We start from the raw sequence: 21,948 nt of genomic DNA, 5'->3' as shown, positions 1-21,948 counted from the left end.
TAACAGGAGCTGGCCGGGGAAGGGGAGGGACAGGAAGTCGGGGGGAGCGGGGAGAGGAAGTCATCCCCCGGGGGAGCAGAGCGCTGGGGGGGGGGGCATCCCAGGTGCGGTCGGCAAGCGGTGGTATCGTACTCGTGGTTGTATATTCCTCTGTCAGTGTTATTATTGTTGTTGTTTCTTGCTCCCCTTGCTGTTCTGTTAAATTGCCTTTGTCTCAACCCACGAGTTTTTGCCTTTTTTCTTCCGATTCTCCCCTCCCGGCCGCGCTGGCGGTGGGGGCCCGATCTGAGTGAGCAGCTGCCCCCTGGTTCTTTGTTGCCGTCTGAGGCTAAACCATGACAGAGTGGTATGCTATTAGGCTAAGCATTGACACACTTGCCAGCTCTGTGTAGTCACCAGTGTGGTTTGCTATCCAAGCAATTATGTTTGAGGAGGGAGAAAGATTTAATTTCTGTTGCTCCGTGGAAAAGGCTGGACCTCTGTCTTGATGAACTGCTGTCTTCTGCCTGTCTGCTCCCTCATCCTATCATGTCAGTGCCTATTTTTTTAATGTTTGATGAGTCCATGTGTTAAACCACTACTGACTACAATCAAGTCACCTCTTCTTTGTTTCCACTCTGCAGTCTTGCATGGCATGTATCTTGCTGACAGGCTATGGTAAGAGTGACAGCTACAACTTTTACATAATTGTCTTACATAAAGCTGGGCATTGGGTCACACCGTCATACAATGTAGGAAGATATCTACAGCAATTCAGTATCCGCTATGTATTATATCAGCTGTATATAAGCACTATAAGGTCACTTTCATGTGAGTAGGTGTGGAAGTTCTGCATACTTAGAGTGATTAAGTTAGGGATTTTAGGGTAATCAAAACCATAGTGAAAATCTCATGTTACTGAAATTATAACTGAAGAATACCACATTGTGGAGGCTACTATTTGCTTTACAGACCCATATTCTATTGGTATTATCCTTGAGACCTCTCCAGTGACTGCTCCACCCGGAAAATTTCCATTTCATCAGAGAAAGGTTCTGCAGGAACTAAATCTACTCAGAATTATATTCCTCCTGTGGCAAAGAACACAGAACAAAGCTCATTTGTTATTTAACCCTTCAGAAGATGGCTTAGATGGTTGCTGAGCTGCAAGGGGGAAAAGATAGACCATAGCTAGTCTGAGAATCAAGGTTTAGATATTTTTTCCTTCATGGTCTATAAGATCTCGTTGGGTCCTGTTCCCAGCTGGGTAAAGAGGACAGTTCCACAGACAGCTCTTTCTTGATAGGCCAACCCCAGGCTGTAAAAAAAGGAGCCAGGTTCTTGTTCACCTGCTGAGAAAAATTCTGTGCCCACAAGTTCATCTTGGAAGGGTTGTCTTTTGGGATGGCGGACATTTTCTGGTAGTCAGAGAAGAGCCGGGTGAAGGGGTTCCAACCAAACCCTTCCTGCAACTGAAGGAGAAGAATACAGTGTAAAAACAAGGAACTTCTCACTTCACTGCCGTTATTCCTGTGTTACAAGCAGTAGAAAATTCCATAGGTTTCTGCAGTGTCTTTTAGAATAAATGTAAAGTTAGAGGAAGGCATCCAACTTTCAGGCTTCAGAGCATAATTTACAGCACTAGAGTACAGAAGAATAACAGGAGGTTATTTACTCCTCATAGTCCCCTATTGATATGGAAACTTCTGGTGCTGAGACTAGCTATGGTAGTAGCTAGGCAGTATGTTTTTATGTTGAGTATAATTTTGTGAGAAGGTTGGAGAGTCATGAGGAGGCTGACTGGAAGGTGGGACGTGAAGTGGTCTGGTCTTGTGCCAGGTCAAAAGCAGTAAGCCAACTTATACTGGAGGAGGCTCCACACCATTAGGTTATGTCTGAACTGCAGAATGCATCCCAGACAATTCACAACCCCTTGTCACAATACGTCCACAGTGTTCCTACTTGTCTGTTCCCTCCCCGCCACCAGTTTTCTATGGGAAGAAAACATGTACTTGTGGGAGCGAACTGTGGGACATCGTGGACAACTTGGGGAACCAGTGCTTTGGAGCATGCTGCAAGTGCTACTTTTTCCTAGTCTAGACAGAACCTGGGAGGTCTCTGACTTTACTTCAAAGCAAGCAGTAAGGAGGTGGAGACAAAACAGTACAGACAGGAGTTTTGTTGTTCCATTCAATCGGTAAATTCATTAGGCCAATTAACTAGTTTTCTAATTGTTTTATACTCTTTTTTTGCAGGATCTGTGTTACAGGCTTAGTGACAACTCTGGGGTGGTAAATGGGTAACCAGGCTGAACTCTGAGAGATGGTATACTCCATCAGGTAATGGCAAGACCGTCCTGCCACAAAAATGTAAGAACCATACAGGAGCTGGACCTAAAAAGGCCTGAAGACCAATGCTCAAGCCTTCCTGGATTGAAGGACTGTGAAAAGCATCTAAATGGCACCGCCAAATGTGGGGCTCAAAGGAACACAGAAACCATTCCATAGGAAAAAAAAATATAGCTGTAATACAGACGGAATTGTAATTGTTCTTTCTTGTCACATTTATCTCAGCAGTCCTGTCAGTAGCCAGATAGGAGATCCCAGCCCATAGGGTGTGGGTGAGGCAGTGCAGCAGAGGCCAGCACTAAGTGGCCTTACACTACTAGTAAGGTAGTGTGGGGAAAATTTTAATTTCCCCTTTTGAAACTGTTCCACTCTGTATATTTTGATATTCGTTGCACCAGAGAAAACAGAGGTTGACTTTTCAGCTTGATGATTCAGGCAGTCCTCTGGGATGTGGAAAATTCAGGATCAATACTCCTTCAGTAAATATTTTGTTGTTCATACAAGATGTGAGAGCTCCTAGAGAAGGGGGCTGAGGGATACTCACAACAGGCAGTAGCTTAAGCCATCATAATGGATATTCACCTTAAAGTTCCCAGGTAAAATGTTGAGTGCTCTCTCCATTAGACTACTAGTTGCTACAGGGAAGAAAGGGAAAGGGGGAATGTGGAATAATTCCTAAGATACAATTTTTATTAAAAAATATATGGCATTGTTCACACATTAAAGAAAGGTATAAAATCAAAATGTTTCCAGGGTGGAACACAGCAGCAGCTGGTATGCAAGGAATCCGCTACATCTATGACTCCCTGAACAATATTGCTTGCAAAAGCAACACGGAGGATGGAGTGGAGTGAAGATTCCACGGCCAAGCTCTGTGATTACACAGCACATAAGGGAACAAGGTGATCCTATGGAAGTGATAAGCAGCATGCTTGCTACCCTGAGCCAACAGTCTGTCAAATTTTGATGAAATGCTGTCCTTTGTGCGAACTTTGCTCATTATAATGTCATTATAATACCAAAACACACCTCCAGCCCGAAGGCTACCCGCCTCCAAGGTGCGACCACTCCTCCTTGAGTCTGCGCCCTGAATTTTTTGTAAACTATACCTTTAAATGCGAGGTGAGAGAATTTTACACCAATCATAATAAAGGTATTTATGATTAGAGTCACCCAAACTCCACCTTGAAGGTAAAACATAGTATAAAACTAGCCCAAGAAAGGGGGGATGCTAGGGAAGACACCATCGTAAACAAGTTAGGGAGGACCCCATCACGGACTGCCTTTGACTTGCGGGACCAGTCGAGGGGCTGAGCCTTTCTTCCCCCCCCAATAGGGACGCCTGTGGGTAAGACTTAGACTATACCGAGTGCTTCCTCGGGGAACTTAGAAATCTCTCTAGAGGGTTACCTGTTACATTTATAGCCAGGCTGTATTGTTTGGAACTTTGTCGCACGCTTTGTACCATTAACATTTTTTCTTTTACTTGCACGTGCTTTGCAGACTGTACTTATCACCGGCAAACCATAAGAACCTTTATATCTATTGCTTAAATAAACTGCACTGTTTAAGTAACTAGCCGTTTAGGTTTCTCACTGAACGCGACCAAACACTAGAGTGCGGCCGTGCTAGTTCGTGAGCACGACTAGACTGAAGGTGCAGTCCACTATTAGTGTATCCAGAATCGTGATAGTTTAAAATATATTAAACGCGACTGGACTGATAGTGGTGAATTGTGCATCACTCAGAATTTAAACCCAGCCACCCCTAGCCTCCCACTTCGGTGAGGAGTGTCAGAACGCAAGGGGGTTTCTTTTCTGCCAAAACTATTTTGCCTCTTCACGCAACAGGGAAGGGAAAAATCTCTCTCACATCCTTCCCAAAAGAATGCACTTTAATCTAGGACAGGGTTCATGATTTAGAGTCTCAACACAGTGAGGGATCCAGCTACAAGTGCAAGAGGATAAGCTGAACCCATCTCCTTACACTTGATGGACTACACTGGCTCTACTCAGTGCATCGGCTGATATGAAAACCCTGCTCTTTGCTATGTAAAGAGAAGCCTAGTCATGTAACTCACCAGGATACTACTAGAAGCCTGGGTCTTCTAGACACTTTACAATGCCAAGAGGTTTATTTTACCAACTAGCCCAATGTCCCACAGAAAATGTGCAGCAGATTAAAAAGCTGTGCCTAAATTTGATCATCCTTTTCCCATGCTGTATAACAAGAAGCAGTTCCTGTTTCTCTCCTAGGCAAAAAGATTAGTATATTGAACTAAGCTCTGTCCCGAGTGGCTAAGCCCAAGTCTAGCAAAGGAAGGTTTGCAGGAAAAATCAGCAATAAACGCTCTGTCTGTATAGATAGAGTGCTTTCTGGACCCAAGATGAACCCAGATTATAAGCAAACACTTACAAGGCATGACAGCTACAGTCATCAGGCTGCAGAGGCATCCTTCTGAACACAGGCTTCACTGACTGTACTAAGAATACACCTGCTTTTCCCAGTTACCTGCAGGTATGTCTCCAGAGCAGTTCACATCTCCCAGTCCTTTAGTGCCTTTCTTCAGATACTCTCTTATCCTTGCCTCCCGACACTGTGACCTAAGTGCCTGATGTGCCTGATGCCTGGGAATCCCCAGCACGTTCTCATGACATAAACAGACCAGAGGTTGCAGGTGGCCTCTGTGGTATGAGGGGGAAACTCCCATGCTTTCTGCTGTTGATTGTGTCCCAGCTCATGGACAGGACCCCAAAGACCAGTAGTTTTCATGTGCTTCATGTCTAACATCTCCTTCACTGAATCCAGGTGGCCCGTGACGGGGTAGCCAGCATGCATCCAGCCTGCAGGAAAGACAGGTACCAACACAAAAGTGCTCACTCCAGTGCTTCTTTAGACATAAATGACTGTATTTTTCATTTCTCTAGTGCTTTTCCTCCATCTCACAAACCACAATGTATTGCCATAAATGACAATTTTGTGAGATAAGGAAACAGTACAAGTTTCACCCTAACAAACAGTCAAATAAGCGATGTACAGGTAGTACTGAACTATCAGTTAAGCAGTTTTGACTGACGGTGGCCAGCCAGTTTGGAAGTGGTGGAATCACCATCCCTGGAAGTATTTAAAAGACAGGTAGACATGCTGCTGAGGGACATGGTTTAATGGTGGTTTTGGCAGCGTTAGGGTAATGGTTGGACTCTATGATCTTATAGATCCCTTCCAACCTAGACAATTCTATGATTCTATGATCCTATAAGCATACACTCATGGTTGGACTGAGGTTGAGACTTTAGGATGAGGGAAAAAGCCTGACCATTGTCCAGGATACACCTGAACTCTCACAAACTGAGCGGAGATAATGCCACCGAATCATGCGATAATGTGATTCAGCATATTGAGTCTTCCTATGTTAAGAGTGTGGATACTGCAGGTCTATACTCCACTAGTCATCAGTGTGGATGACACACATGGAAGTCACAGGTTGTCATGCTTAAGTGCTGCAAAGCTTGCCAGGCTTAAGCCTGTTCTAAACCTCAAAAGATAGCTATACTATAAACAACGTCCCGGCATCATGCTAGGCAAGAATCTTGCACTGCAAGGGATTTTGCTCATGTCTCCTTGGTGTCTTCATTCCTGATTTGTCCTTCTCAAGATTCCCAAAACTTCATAGAAGAGTCACATCTCCAAACTCAAACATCTACTGTAGGAGGGGATAAGCAGCCCTTTACACTCACTATGTAGAGAGACTACACAGCCGTCTTTGATCACTAAGCTTGCAGACAACCCAAGTTGGAGAACATGAATGGCAACGCCCTTCCTGCAGGAACTATTTAAGATCTTGAGGTCCCTCTTTTTTAATAAGAGGGATGCATGCATTTAGCAGCCACTGGCACCCAAGAAGTTCAGGTCCAGAAATGTGAGTGAAACTGTTTAGTCCACCCAAAACTGAAGGGAAATTTGTGTCTGCAGATTATAACCTTTTCAACTGGCATTTGCTCAGAATAGCAGAACTTAGCACTCCCAAGATGTGCAACAAATTTTTTCCATGTGGCTTAGCAAAGGGTTAGGACATCAGGGTTCATGCCAAGTCCTTGTCTCATTGTGGGATGATGAATTTAGCCAGTCTATTTTGAAAAACAAATGAACAAAACTTGTATTGCAAAGTTTCGTGTTCACCATCTAATTTGACTCTAGATCAAATGCACTCAGTTCTCAACTTGAAAAGCTGGGGTGGGGGAGCATCAGCTGCAAAACTATAAACTCATGGGCTTTGACAGTGATACTGCTTCTGCTTCTGCCATCATCTCAGGCACATGTCTTCTCAGGCACACACAGGTTTAAAAACTGCCACTGAATGCGTGAGAACAGTCCTGTGGTTGAGGCAGGGAAAAACAGGAATCAGGTCACCATCTGCCAGCTGTACTGACTCTACAGTGCATTCAGGAGGGAGAATGACTAACTGCATGTGAGTCAAAGCCACTGCAGTCAGTAGCTCTGCATCTTAACATGCCCAGGCAGCAGAACAGCTGTTTTGCCAGAAGGGAGGCATCTGAAAGGGTCAATACATTTTTTTTAAGCCCCACCTTACCATGTTTCCATCCTGATAGAATAGCTAACAATTATGCAAGGGTCGCAGTCATTTGACACCTTACATATGTTCCCAGTCTGGTTTTAGCAAAATAGCCTTGAAGGAACAGACATTGCTGCTAGAGGCCACTTTGCCTCTTAACCCCTTGAGAAGGCCATATGACAGTGTACCTACTGAATGAGATCTGGACATCTGTTACAATCCTCTCTGGCCTTGGGAATTTTGTTGGTATGGCTGCCAATTTGCTTATTGCCACCATGATCTGATTCCAGAAGGTCAGCAGTGGATCTGGGTTCTCCATGTGGTGGATGCTGTCAGATGGCACTGTCAGGATAAGATTGTCAACAGCACGTTCTGCCCAGGGAGCAGAGTAGTGCCTGATATAGGTCTTCCACTGGCTTTCACAGGTCTCCCCTACATCAACAACACAGAAAATAAGTTAAACACAGCTCTGGCTTTTAAGCATGCTCCTAGAGGTCAAGCTGGAGAAATAGACCACAGTCAAGAAATTGTCTTGGAAAACAGTATGTGTTAGTTGTGAGACAAGGGGTGGTGGCTGTTAACTACTTAATCCTCATCCTGTGCTTGGGAAGTCTCCTCAGGCTCTTTAATGGATGGGAGACAGAAAGAGAGGACTGGCATATACCAGAGCAGTAACATAGCAAGAACAGATCCCTGTTTCCCATCCGAGAACAAGAAGCACCAGGTTTCTCCAGTGTCCCTTGATGATCTCATTTCTTCTTCTCCATCAGATATTTGCAATTTATATAACAACCCTGGTTTTGCTTAGTTTGACAGAAGAGCAAGAAGAAATTGTATACAGGAAGAGAAACTGATGGAAAACACGGGAAATTCAGCAGAGGGATTTACTGTAGGGACTGGAGATTCCCATACAGGGACACAGTAAAGCAGGCAGAGTGCAATGCAAGCTTTGTTGTGGCAGAGGTCAGCCAGTCTCCCTCCAACACAACGGTTTCCATCAGAAATGACAACTCCAACCTCAAGAAATGTCAGTTTGGACAAATTCTGCCTATTTTGTGACAGCTCCCTTATCTACCTCCTGCCATGTAGGAGGCACAAAGTGACTAAGTGACATACTCAGAATCCCAGAAGACAACAAAGCAGGGAAACTAAATCTGGGTATTCCTAAACCCAGGGATTTCTAAGACATTCCTTTCAGTCACAGAGATAGCAGCACTAAGGAAAAAGGCACCAAGGTAAACAAACCTACCAAGCCTGAAGAAAGGAGCTCTGACTGCCCCTTCTACTGTGATGGGCACTTTCCCCAGGATGCTCCTTGGTGGTACTATGATGTAAGTGAGGCCACCCCGGAGGCAGGAAATAGACTGTTTCTGGCAGGCAATATCACAGGTACGTATTACTACTGGGGCTCGCTTCAGCTCTGTGGCGTGAGAAAGGTCATCCATGTGACACCCAATCTGCGCCTGGCAAACAGAAGGGTAGGAACAGCTGGTCAAAGGTCTCTGAGTGCGACCTGGAAGACCGACCTGGCAGACTGACCACAATACTCAGAGTCATCTATTGCAGCACTGCCTTTCCAGGACATGCACACGGAATCACAGAATTGTCAGAGTTGGAAGGGACCTCTAGAGATCATCTAGCCCAACTCCCCTGCTAAAGCAGGATTGCCCAGAGCGCATCACTCAGGACTGCATCCAGGCAGGTCTTGAAAATCTCCAGAGAAGGGGACTCCGTGACCTCCCTGGGCAGCCTGTTCCAGGGCTTTGTCACCCAGCCTAGGCTTTCAGCCTGTAATGACCAGAAGCAGCAAATATGATGAAAAAAGCTGGTGAAGTTCAGTGCTATCCCTGTCTCAAGTAGTGTTACAGCAATACTCCCATTATTACTGGATCAACTACATCCTTCACCAGCAGTTCAAGGTACTGCAGGACTTCTTTCACTGCACTGTGCTTGCATTGATCATTCCTTCACCATTCACCAGCATCAGTCACGTCCTGTAACACGAGTAGGAGAGATGTGATTACTGCTGGCTTCTTTAATTGTGTCTCTTCCTCGGTCCTCATACCAGTAAAACAGACAGCATGTGGCTACAGTATCAGACAGAAACACCTGAGTTAACTTTGCATTTCAGCTTCAGGGAGCTCACTGCAAAAATATCCAAGCAGGTAAGCATTTATCTGCTTCATACTTTGCAGCGAACAGAATACCAAGAAACTAGTTTATATCTGATCTGAATATATCTACATGAGCAATAGTGACAGCACTGTGAAAGTACCTTATGAGAGATCTAGAGAGACAGAACTAAGTTTGGTGCATAGAGGGGCTCAAGTACTTATTTTGGGCACGAAATTCACCTTGATCAGTTCTCTTTGCACGTTAACAAAACAAATACAACTGCCTTCAGGCAGCAGTCATACTCAGTTATCTTCCCAGCACACAGAAATAAGAGGAATGCAACAGAAGAGTGTGGGAAACGTGAAAAATTATTACAATGCATTGAAAGTGCCACAGGGTGGCAGCAGTAAGAAAGGACTGAAAAGGCAGCAAAACCTTCTTGCAAGCTATTTTTGAGTGCTCACCTGACAAATACGTCCGTGTAAGCAGAAGCCAAACTAGAGAGAGTTTACCTTCAGACCAGCACTGACCCCCAGGCAAGGGAATGTTATAACTGCTGTGTGCCCTTCAGGGAGGTAGAGTCCCATACTCCTCCAGGCTGTCTTACCTAAAGGTGGGAGAACACAGTCCTCAACAGTCAGGCACTTCAGCCTGACTTTGTGGATTCTGGAGATTTTAAGCTGCAATAGAAGCATACTCCCATCTTTTTCTTTTTCGTTGCTCTACAGTCACAGAACGGTCTCAGGTTTTACCCAACCTGTCAGAAATACAGTTTTAAAGCAATAGGGTAGCAGCATGAAGAAGATCATCATGCCATTAGCAAGCAAGCCCATCCAAGTTTGAACTTCTGGAAATGCCAAGTTTAAATGTGTTTACTAGTATCTTTTAAAAATAATAATAAGAAAAAAAAGAAACCAAAACCCCAACACCTCCCCCTCTCCCCTCTCCTCAGATCCTCTTACCCTAAAGGCCTCATAAGAAGTGCACACCGTGGTGGTATTAAACACTGTTGAAGCCATAATGGTCCTAAAACATTTCCTAAATAACTGACTGACAGTTACATCACATTTTTCCTTACTGACTGGCCCAGCACAAGCTGGGGCCTGCGTGAATTCTCATTTCTAGCTGACTGAAGGTATAAGAAAGCCTAAAAGGACTGTCCCATACTAGGTGTAACTGTAAGATGGGTACCCCACCATACCACTACAATTCAGCATGTTTCTAGACAGTCTTCCCATGGAAATGCAAGTTTCCTCTGCCTAGTACTCTGAGGTGACTCTGTTAGGTGGTTCTTCTCCCCCAAGTGCCTGTGCATGAACAGCAAGGAAGCAAGACTTTCACAAGGTGTTTCAGAGAACCGAAATCAGGGTTGACCACAAAAGGAGCCTGTCTGCCACTACCGAGGCCAGCCTCCTCACAAGCCCACAGTGAAATTGTACATCTGTCCTCATGTTCAGACATACCCAGACATGTGCATGCTGAGGATGGGTGCCCCATTGATCCCAGCAACAGGATGCCTCAAGAGGAAGGGACATATACTCACCTGGGTTTGTGCCATCAATTTCCACAGTGGTAGGGAGGGCACAGACCCCAGCAGCAGATTTCTGCACCAGGGCTGCACTGTCTGTCATGGTGAGGGACAGCTCAGTTACCATACAGAGAAGGACTGCCTCTTTGGTGTTGCTCTTGACAGGGCAGTGCCTGCTGCTGTGTGGGATCCCACTTCTCTGAAGCACTTTGGTCAGGATGCGGTGGACCAAGGCATAAGCAGGGCAGTCATAGGCTGGGATGTGCAGAAAGGCAGTGCAGTCTTGTGCTAGCCTTTGCAGCCAGTCCCTCAAGTGGGCCTGGAGCTCCTCATGCTTGTGTACATGCCTGTTGAAGAGAGCGAGCGCCTTGTGGAAGTAGTAGTGCTCCCCAGACCCTAGGGCCGGGTGCTTGGCTGCCCAGACGCTCTGCCCCAGGATGCTCAACCCAAAGCAGTTGAGGATTTTGTTGCCAGGGTATTTTGCCACAGCAGCTTTGCTACGGTTCTGGGAAGCCTGGTACCAGGTAGGCCACCTCCCTCTGCCACGAAGGTGTGAACCCTCTCCACCTCTCTGTTGCTGTAAGAAGAGCAGCAGTACAGGTTGATGTCAGCTGTGACACCTGTGACTTCACCTCTTTCTGAGAAAGGAGGCTATACAGTTTCTTCAGGCTGGCATCCACACCCACCAGCCTCTTTCTCCCAGCATCCAGCCAGCGGACAGCGTTGTGCATGAACCTGGCCGGCTTTGGAGAGAACAGCTGGCTCTTGTGGGTTGCCACCACAACATGGCCTCTGCCACAGCGTGCTGCAGGTAAGAGGCAGCGGTGCGAGCTGCCCAGGCAGAGCGGGAAGGAGCGTGCAACATGCACCAGCAAGATGGAGGGTACGCCCCCTGTCACCACATCCAGCTGCAACACACCACGTAGGAGACACCCAGTATCAAGGCCGAGGGGGGCCTGGTGCCTGCAAAACCAAAAGAGGTCCAAAGCTAGCCCTCATCCCAGAATCCTTTCCACAAAAGGCCACCTTGTCCATTCCCTGCCTCTTCTTTCTCCCTCATCCTAGTAAATCATGTTGCCAGTTCTTCCAGTTAAAAAAAATAAATCCATCAATACCTATTTTTTCCCCCTTTAAAGCCTCAGGTTTTGCAGCCAAGTAAATCTGTAAGAATCTCAGAATTCATTTTAAAAAAGGGAGAAGAAGAGGTCAAAAGGAAGTTTCTAGACCTCTGACTTTGAAGAGCAGCTGGAAAATCTAAATGCATTGCAGCATTGCAGAAACTCAAGAATCATAAGACCTTTCATATTTTTTAAACTGCAAGTTTAAACTGCAAATTATATGGGAATTGGCACATCCCCTCTGACAGAAACTTTCTCCGTTTACCCCACCCTAGTCATTATCAACTAGGCAAGCCCAAAAGATTTCTCTGTGTCTTCTCCCAGCCTCTGCCACCATTGAAGAAGAAAAGAACAGCTAGGCCAGATGGACAGGCAGACACACAGCTAGACAAATAATGAGTTCCTAGACGATGAATCAGGGCCTTAACACATTACCAATTACAGAATCACAGAATGATACGGGTTTGGAAGGGACCTCTGGAGATCATCTAGTCCAATCCCCCTGCCAAAGCAGGTCCACCCAGAGCAGGTTGCACAGGAATGTATCCAGGCGGGTTTTGAATGTCTCCAGAGAAGGAGACTCCACCACCTCTCTGGGCAGCCTGTTCCAGGGCTCTGCCACCCTCAAAGTAAAGAAGTTCTTCCTCATGTTTACGTGGAACTTCTTATGTTCAAGTTTGTGTCCATTTCCTCTTGTCCACTGGGCACCACTAAAAAAGACTGGTCCCGTCCTCTTGACACCCACCCTTTAAGTATTTATAAGCATTGATCAGACCCCCCCCTCAGTGTTCTGTTCTCTAGACTAAAAAGACTCAAGTGTCTCAGCCTTTCCTCATAAGAGAGAGGCTCCAGGCACCTAATCATCTTTGTAGCCCTCTGCTGTACCCTCTCCAGCAGTTGCTTGTTCTTCTTGAACTGGGGAGCCCAGAACCGGACACAGTACTCCAGATGGGGACTCACCAGGGCAGAGTAGAGGGGGAGGATGACCTCCCTCGACCTGCTGGTCACACTCTTCCTGATGTACCCCAGGATACCATTGGCCTTCTTGGCCACAAGGGCACATTGTTGGCTCATGGTCATCCTACTGTCCTATATGTGCACTGATCCTATATGTTGACCTTTGACCCCAAACAGTGACCTCTGAGCCTGCATGGTGACCCTTGACACTGCATGGTGACTTCTGACCCCAGTGACCCCTGACCCACTTGATGACCTCTGACCCCACACGGTGACCCCGACCCAATAGGATGACCTTTGACCCAAAAGGTGATGTTTGACCCCCACATGATGACCCTTGACCTTGCATGGTGATTTTTGACCACAGTGACCCTGACACCACACGGTGACCTTTAACCCCCTTATGGTGACCTTTGACCCCACCTGGTGACATTTGACCCCACCTGATGAGCTTTGACACTGGTGACCTTTGATCCCACGTGGTCACCTCTGACCCCACCTGTTGACTTTTGACCCCTACGTGCTGACCTTTGGCACCACAGGGTGAGCTCTGGCAGCTGTGACTTTTGACCTGACACGGTGACCTTTGACCTTGCATGGTGATCACAGATCCCACATAGTGACACCTGACCCCACATGGTGACCTTTAACCCCTACATGGTGACCCTTGAACTCCCATAGTCACCTCTGACGCCAGTGACCCCTGACCCCTACATGGTGACCTCTGACCTGACACGGTGACCCCTGTCCACAGAGTATGACCTTTGACCCCACACGGTGACCTTTGACCTCACATGGTGACTTTTGACCCGACCTTGTGACTTTTCACACTGCTGACCTTTGACCCACATGGTGACCAGTAACCCCACACGGTGACTCCTGATCCCACAAGGTGACCTTTGACCTTGCATTATGATCCCTGACTCCAGTGAATTCTGAACTTACACGGTGACTTCTTACATCTCACGATGACCTTTGACCCCACAAGGATACTGTTGATCCCACATGGTGACCTTTGACGCTATGTGGTGACCCTTTACCCCACACGGTAATCTTTGACCCCACACTGTAACCTTTGACCTCACATGGTGAACACTGATCCCATATGTTGACCTCTGACTCCGCATGGTGACCTATGCGCCCACACAGTGACCCCCTGACACCACATGATGACCCCTGAACCCACATGGTGATGTTTGACCCCACGTGGTGACCTTTGACCCTTCACAGTGATTTTTGACCCCACACGGTGACCTTTGATTTCACATGGTGACCTTTGAGCCTATGTGGTGACCTTTGACCCCACATGGTGACTTTTGACCCCAGACAGTGAGCTTTGACCCCACACGGTGATATTTGAGCCCACATGGTGATCTTTGAGCCCACATGGTGACCTTTGACCACACATAGTGACCTTTAAAACCACCTGGTAGCCTCTGACATTGGTGACCCTTGACCCTGCATGGTGACCACTGAGCCCACATGGTGGGTCGGGCGGGAGCTTGGTGGCACCATGACAGGCGCAGGGAGGTTTGCAGGGGAGTTAGGCGGTCAGCCAGAGGCACCTCAACAGGCTGGTTGAGGGGAGAGGAGGGGTAGGAGGGTGCCCAGCAGCACCACGCAGGGTGGGGGGTTGAGTAGGCACCTGTTGACACCCTGAGTGGCAGGGGGAGATGCGCGGGCAGGTGGGGCGGGTGCCTGGGTGAGGAGAGGGGATGTGGGGGTTGGGCGGGCACCAGGCAGCACCCTTAGGTGCGGGGTGAAGGGCACGGGGGAGGTCGGTCGGGCACCCGGTGGCAACCCGAGAGGTGTAGAGAGGGGTGAGGAAGTGTGTGGTGGGCAACCAGCGGCATCCTTAGGGGCGGGGTGAGGTGCACGACAGGGTCAGGCAGGCGCCCAGAGGCACTCCCGAGAGCAAGGAGAGGTGCACAGGGGGGTTGTTCAGGTACCCGGCGCCACCCCGTGGGGCAGGGAGAGGGGTGCGGGAGGTTCGGGCAGGGACTCGGTGGCACCCCAAGGGGCAGGGAAAAGGGACGCAGGGAGTCAGGCGGGCGCCCGGTGGCACTCTGAGGGGCTGGCGCAGGGGCACTGATGGAGGGGGAGAGTGCCCGGCAATACCCTTATTGGTGGGGAGAGGGGCTAGGGGATGGTCGGGAGGGTGTCTGGTGGCATCCCAAGAGGTGGGGGTCAGGGTGCGAGGGGACCAGTTGGGTGTCTGGCAAAAGCCCTTGGGGCCGAAGGAGGGGTGCAGGGGGGTCGGGCAGGCAACTGGCAGCAAACCGAGGGGCAGGGTGAGGTGCGTGGGGGGGTGGGGCAGGCACCTGGCGACAGCCTGAGGGGCAGGGAGATAGGTGCAGGGGGGGTCGGGCAGGTTCCAAGTGGCACCCCAATGGGCAGAGGGAGGTGTGTGGGCGCGTTGGGTGGGTGCCCGGAAAAACCCCGAGGGGCTGGGAGATAGGTGCAGGGGGGGTCGGGCAGGTTCCAAGTGGCACCCCAATGGGCAGAGGGAGGTGTGTGGGCGCGTTGGGTGGGTGCCCGGAAACACCCCGAGGGGCTGGGAGAGGGGTGCGAGGGGGTGTCAGGCAGGCGCCCAGCGGCCCCCTTAGGGGCGGGGTGAGGTGTGCGAGGTGGTCGGGCGGGTGCCTGGTGGCACTCCAAGGGCCAGGGAGAAGTGCGCAGGCAAGTTGGGCGGATGACTGGCAGCACCCCGAGGGGCAGAGCGATGGGTGTGGGGGGGTCGGGCTGGTGCGCAGCGGCACCCCGAGAGGGAGGGGGATGGGTTCAGGGCGATTGCGTGAGAGCCCTACAGCTCCCAGAGGAAAGAAGGGAGGGGCACGGGGGGGTCGGCAGGCACCTGGCAGCACCTCGACGGGCTGGGGGAGGGGTGAGGAGGGGTGGGGCGGGCTCCTGGAAACACTCCGAGGGGTGTGGGCAGGGTCGTGGGGGGCTTGGTGACACCCAGTTGCACAATGAAGGGTGGGGGGAGATGCGCAGGTGGGTGGAGCGGGTGTCCGGCGACACCCTGACGGGCGTTGAGAGGGGAATACAGCGGTCAGGCAGGCGCTCAGCAGCACCCTTAAGGGTGGGGAGAGGTGCACGGCAGGGGTCAGGTGGGTGTCTGGTGGCAGCCTCTGGGGCGGGGGGAGAGGCAAGGGGGGGTCGGGCAGGAGCCAAGCGGAGTCCCAAGCAGCAAGGGGAGAGCCGCGTTGTGGGTCAGTTGGGCGCCCAGTGGCGCCCTCTGGGCGGGGGCAGGGGCGTGGGGGGTTTGGGCAGGTGCCTGGCAGCACCTGGAGAGGCGGATGGAGATGCGCGGGCAGGTGAGGCGGGCACTCAGCAGCACCCTGAGGTGAGGGGAGAAGGGATACGGAGGTCAGGCGGGTGCCCGGTGAAAGCCTAAAGGCAGGGGGAGAGGCACGGGCGTGTCGGGCAGGCGCCCAGTGGCACTCCAAGGCGCGAGCGGAGGGGCAAGGAGGGGTGGGACGGGTGCGTGGCGGCACCCCGAGGAGCGGGGAGAGGGGATACAGGGCTCGGGCAGGCGCCTGGCGGCACCATAAGAGGCAGGGGGAGGAGCGTGGGGGGGGTCAGGCGGGCACCCTTGGGCACCTCGACAGGCTGGGAGAGGGGTGAGGAAGGGTAGGAAGGCGCCCAGCAGCACCACGCAGGGTGGGGGTCAGACAGGCACCTGTTGGCACCCTGTGGGGTGGGGGGAGGGGCGCAGGGGGTTTGGGCGGGGGCTCGGTGGCACCCTGAGTGGCGGGGAGAGGGGATACGGGGCTTGGGTGAGTGCCAGGCGGCACCCTCAGGTGCAGGTGAGGGGCACGGGGGAGGTTGGTTGGTCGGTCACCCGACAGCAACCCAAGAGGCGGAGAGAGGGGTAAGGAAGTGTGGAGTGGGCGACCAGCGGCATCCTTAGGGGAGGGGTGAGCTGCGCAACAGGGTTGGGTGGGTGCCTGGAGGCACTCCCAGGAGCAAGGAGAGGTGCGCGGGGGGGGGCGTTCAGGTGCCCGGCGCCACCCCATGGGGCAGGGGGAGGGGCGCTGGTGGAGCGGGCGAGTGCCTGGCAACACCATGATTGGCAGGGAGAGGGGCTAGGATGGTTCGGGCGGGCGCCCAGAGGCATCCTTAGGGGTGGGGTGAGGTGTGCAACAGAATCGGGCAGGCGCCCGGCAGCAGTCCAAGGGGCTAGGAGTGGAGCACAGGGGGGTCATGTGGGTTCCAGGGGTACACCGACGGGCAGGGTGAGGGGCGAGGAGGGGTGGGGTGGGCACCCAACAGCACCACAAGGGGTGGGGTGAGATGCACAGGGGGGTCAGGTGACGCCCGGTGGCAACCCCAGGGGTGGTGGGAGGGGCGTGGTCTCCCGGCTACACCCCGAAAGGCGAGGGGAGGGGCGAGGAGGGGTGGGCCAGGTGCCCGGCGGCACCCTTAAGGGCAGTGTGATGTGCGCAGGGGGGTTGAGCGGGTGCCCGCAGGCGCTCCAAGAGGCAGGGGGAGGGGTGCGGGGGCATCGGTCGGGCATCCGGTGGCACCCCGAGGGACTGGGGGAAGTACATGGGCAGGTCTGGAGGGGGCCCAGCAGCACCCTGAGGGACGGGGAGAGGGGGTACGGGGGTCAGGTGGGAGCCCGGCAGCACCATGAGGGGCAGGGGGAGGTGCGTGGGAGGGTCGGGTGACGCCTGGCAGCACCCTGAGGGTCGGGGAGAGGAGCATGGGGGGGGGTCGGGCGGGCGCATGGCAGCACTCCACGGGGCAGAGAGTTGTGATACAAGGGTCTGGTGGACGTTCGGCGGCACCGTTAAGGGTGGGCTGAGGGGCACAGGGTGAGTGAGGCGGGCACCCAGGAGCACCACGAGGGGCGGGGTGAAGCGCACAGGGGGTCAGGTGACGCCAGGCAGCACCATGAGGGGCAGGGGGAGGGGAGTGTGGGGGTCAGACTGGTTCCAGGTGGCACTCCGACGGGCAGAGGGAAGGGCGTGGGTGGGTCGGGCAGGTGCCCGGAGGCTTCCCAAGGGGCAGGGGGAGGGCTTCGGGACGTTAGCACAGGTGCCCGGCAGCAACCTGAGGGGCTGGGGCAGGGGCGCGGGTGTGGTGGGTGGGAGCCCGACAGCACCCCAATTAGTGGGGAGGTAGGGGCTAGAATGGTCGGGAGGGTTTCTGGCAGCACCCCAAGAGGTGGGGTTGGGGCGCACAGGGACCAGTCGGGTGTCCAGCAAAAGCCCTTCGGGCGGAATAAGGGGAGTGGGCAGGTTGGGTGACACCCGAAGGCACCCCGAGGGGCGGGGTGAGCTGTGCGGAGGGGTGGGGTGGGCACCCAGCAGCACCACAAGGGGCGGGATGAGGTGTGTGAGGGGGTCGGGCAGGTGCCCGGTTACAACCCGAGGGGCGGGGAGAGGGGCGCAGTGGGGTCGGGCTGGTTCCAGGCGACAGCCCAACAGGCAGGGGGAGGGGCGCGGGGGGGTCGGGCGGGCGCCCCGAGGGGTGGAGAGATGGGATATGGGGGTCAGGCGGGTGACAGCAGCGCCATGAGGGGTGGAGGGAGAGTTGCGGGGGTGTCAGGTGTGCACCCGGCGGCAGCCCGAGGGGCGTGGGGGGCTGGCAGCATCCTGAGAGTCGAGTGGAAGGGCGAGGAGGTGTGGAGTGGGCGCTTGGCATCCTTATGGGTGGGGAGAGGTTCGCGGGGGGGGGCAGGCAGGCGCCCGGCGACAGCCCGAGGGGTGGGGAGAGGGACAAGGAGGGGTGGAGTGGGCGCCCAGCAGCACCACGAGGGGCGAGGAGAGATGCGCGGGGAGGGTTGGGCGGATGCCTGGCAGCACCCCGAGGAGCGGCGTGAGGGGCGTGGGGGGGTCAGGTGAGCGCCCGGTAGCACCTTGAGGGGTGGGGGGAGGAGCCCCAGGGGGTCCAGCGGAACCTGGCGGCACCCTGAGGGGCAGGGAACAGACGTGGGGTGGTCTGGCGGGTGACATGGGGCACCCCTAGAGGCGGAGAGAGGGGCACGGGGGGGTCGGGTGGGTACCAGGCGGCCTCCTGAGAGACGCGGGGATGGGTGCAGGGGGGTCAGGTGCCGGGGGGGGTGTTGCACAGAGTTGTCGGGCAGGCTCCCGCCAGCACCCCAAGGGGCGGGGGGAGGGGCACAGGGAGGTTGGGCAGGCCCCAGGCAGCACTCCAGAAGGTGAAATGGAGGGACACTGGGGGGTCGGGCACGTGCTCAGTGGCAACCCAAGGGGCGAGGAGACGGGCGCCGGGGTGTTGGGCGGGCACCCAGTGGCACCCTGAGGGGCGGTGGGATGGTGCAGAAGGGTCGGGCAGGGTCACGGCGGCACACTGACGGGCAGGGGGAAGGGCGCGGAGGATCCAAAGGCTTCACAGCCCTTCTCCTGACGCTCAGGGTGCCATACCAGACCTGCCCCAGTCCTCTGCACCCTCCCCACATCCCTCGGGGTGCCATACCGTGCCCACCGGATGGCTTTACGCCCCTCCCGCCACCCACAGGGTGCCGCACCATGTCTGCCCGATCCCTACATGCCCCTCCCCCCTCCCCTTGGCGGGCTGCACAGCACCCACCCAAGTGTTCCGCAACCCTCTGGGTGCCACACCGCATCCGCCCGACTCCTCTACGCCCCTCCCCCCACCCCTCAGGGTGCTGCACCATGCCCGCCTGATGGCTGAGCGCCTCTCTCCCCACACCTTGGGGCGCCCCTTTGCGCCCGCCCAACCCCTCCGCGCCCCTCCCTTTGACCCTCAGGTTGCCACACCGCTCCTACCCAACTCCTCTGTGCTTCTCCCCCCACCCCTCGTGGTGCCACACCTTGCCCGCCCAATGGCTCCGTGCCCCTCCCCCTGACCCTCAGAGTGCCGTACCACACCTGTCCAGGCTTTGAGCGCCTTCCCCCGCCTGTCATTGTGCCACCCCCCTGCACTCACCAGATGGCTCCAAGCCCTTGCCTTTGCCCCTCAGGTGCTGCACAAAGCCCACCAGATGGCTCTGCACCTCTCCCCCTGCCCCTCGGGGTGTGCCACCGTGCTCTCCCAAGACCAGACCCACCAGAGCCCTCCATGCCCCTCCCCCACTCCTCAGGGTGCCGCCCGCGCCCGCTCAACCTCTCCGTGCCCTTCCCCCCGCCACTCAGGGAGCTGCACCGGGCCCACCCGATGGCTCCGCACCCCTCCTCCCACCCATTGGGGTGCCACACCACACCCACCAAAAGTCTTCATGCCCCTCCCCCTCAGTGTGCTGCACCACTCCTGCCAGACAGCTCCACACCCTTTCTCCCCGCTGTTGGCTTACCGCCTGTGCCTGCCCAATCTCTTTGGGCTTCCCCTGAAGAAGCACTGCGGCAGCCCAACCTGTCTGCTCCCCTTGCCACGCCCGTCAGAGTGTCACAGCATGCCTGCCCAATGCCTCCAATCCCCTTCCCCCACCACTCGGGGTACCGCACAGCGTGTGCCCGAAGGCTCCATGCCCCTCCCTCCCGCCCCTTGGTGTGCCGCACCACACACGCCCGACGGCTCCAGCCCCTCTCCCTGCCCCTCGGGGTGCCACATCATGCACGCCCGACCCCTCAGTGCCTTTTCCCCTGACGCTCATGATGCTGCACCAGACCCACCAGAGCCCTCTATGCCCCTCCCCCCACCGCTTGGGGTGCTGCACCGCACCTGACAGATGCCTCAGCGCCCATCCCCTGCCCCCTGGGGGTTCCACACCGCGCTCGCCAGACCTTTCTGCGCCCCTACCCCCACCCCTCGGGGTGCCCCACCGCACCTCCATGACCCCTCCATGCCCCTGCATCTGCCCATCTGGGTGCTGCACGCGCCACACCCACCTGACAGCTCCACGCCATTGCCGCGCTCCTTGAGGTGCTGCACCGTGCCCTGGACCCCTCTGTGCCCCTCCCCCTGCCCCTCAGGGTGCTGCACGATGACTGCCCAACCCTTCTGCGGCCCTCCCCCCAACCCTCAGGGTGTCACACGCACTCCCACCCAACCCCTCCCTCAGGTGCCCCTACCCCCATCCCTCAGGATGCCCCACCGCGCCTCCACAACTGCTCTGCGCCGCTCACCCTGCCCCTCCGTGTACCGCACCACGCCCGCGCAATGGTTCAGCGTCCCTCCACCCGCCCCTCGGGGTGACACCCCGTGCTCACCCGACCATTCTGCGCCCTCCCCCCATGCCTCGACATGCTGCAGCGTGCTTGCCTGATGCATCCACTCCCCTCCCCCTGCCCCTCAAGGTGCAGCACCACGACCAAACGATCCCTCCAACCCCTCCCCCTGCACCTCAGGGTGCTGCACCACACCCACTCAATGGCTCCACGCCTTTTCCCCTACCCCTCGGGGTGCCGCCAGCACCCGCCCAATCTCTCCACAACCCTCGCCCTGCCCCTTGGAGTGGCACGCTGCACCTGCCCAAACCCTCCGCACCCCTCTCCCCACTCCTCGGGGTGCCGCACTGCACCAGCCTGACCGCTCCGCACCCCTCACCCCACCTCTGAGTGCCACACCGCACCTGCCTGACCCCTCCATTCCCCTCCCCTCACCCCTCGGGGTGCCCCACAGTGTGTGCCCAAAGGCTCTGCACCCCTCTTCCCGCCCCTCTGGGTGCCACACCACTCCTGCCCAACGGCTCTGCGCCCCTACCCCCACCCCTCAAGGTGGCACCTGTGCCTCTTTGACCTCTCCGCACCCTTTCCCGCTGCCTCTCGAGATGCCGACTGTGCCCACCCGACTTGTCCGCACCCTTCCCTGCACCCCTCGGAGTGCCGCACTGAGCCCGCCCAATGGCTCCCCGCCCTCCCTCTGCCCCTCAGGGTGCTGCATCGCACCCGCCCGATCCCTCCATGCCCCTCCCCCTACCCCTTGGGGTGCTGCACTCTGCCAGCCCGATGGCTTCACGCCCCTCCCCCGGCCCCTTGGGGGTGCCGCACCACACCCACTGGACAGCTCTGCACCCCTCAGGGTGCCACACTGCACCTGCCAGACCCCTCTGTGCCCCTCCCTCCTCCCCTCGGGTTGCTGCACTGCAACACTTGACCACTCCGCACCCCTCCCCCCTCCCCTCAGCATGCCGCACCACACCCACCAAACGGCTTGGTGTCCCTCCCCTTGTGGTGCTGCCCCGCGCCTGCTCCTCCCCTCCACACCCCTCCCCCCATTCGTCGCCTGTTGCACCACACCCACCGGATGGCTCCACACCTTTTCCCCTGCTCTTCGGGGGGCCACACTGTGCCCGCCCAAGCCTTCCTTGCCCCTCCTTTCCCTCCTCAGGGTGCCGCACCGCGGCTGCTTGACCCCTCTGCACCCCTCCCTCTGTCCTTTGCAGTGCGACACCACAGT

The 21,948-nt window shown here is 54.9% G+C and overlaps 1 pseudogene; it reads right to left on the bottom strand.

Annotated features, from left to right (window-relative positions):
- Positions 1-1,205: 1,205 nt before the first annotated feature.
- LOC141471193 (TRPM8 channel-associated factor 2-like) lies at positions 1,206-20,767 on the bottom strand (annotated as a pseudogene).
- Between the last annotated feature and the right edge of the window lie 1,181 nt (positions 20,768-21,948).

This window comes from Numenius arquata, chromosome 12 (genome assembly GCF_964106895.1).
Source record: "Numenius arquata chromosome 12, bNumArq3.hap1.1, whole genome shotgun sequence".
Taxonomy (NCBI): domain Eukaryota; kingdom Metazoa; phylum Chordata; class Aves; order Charadriiformes; family Scolopacidae; genus Numenius; species Numenius arquata.
The sequence above is the reverse complement of the archived record's forward strand: the minus strand, read 5'-3'. Positions and strand labels throughout refer to the sequence as shown.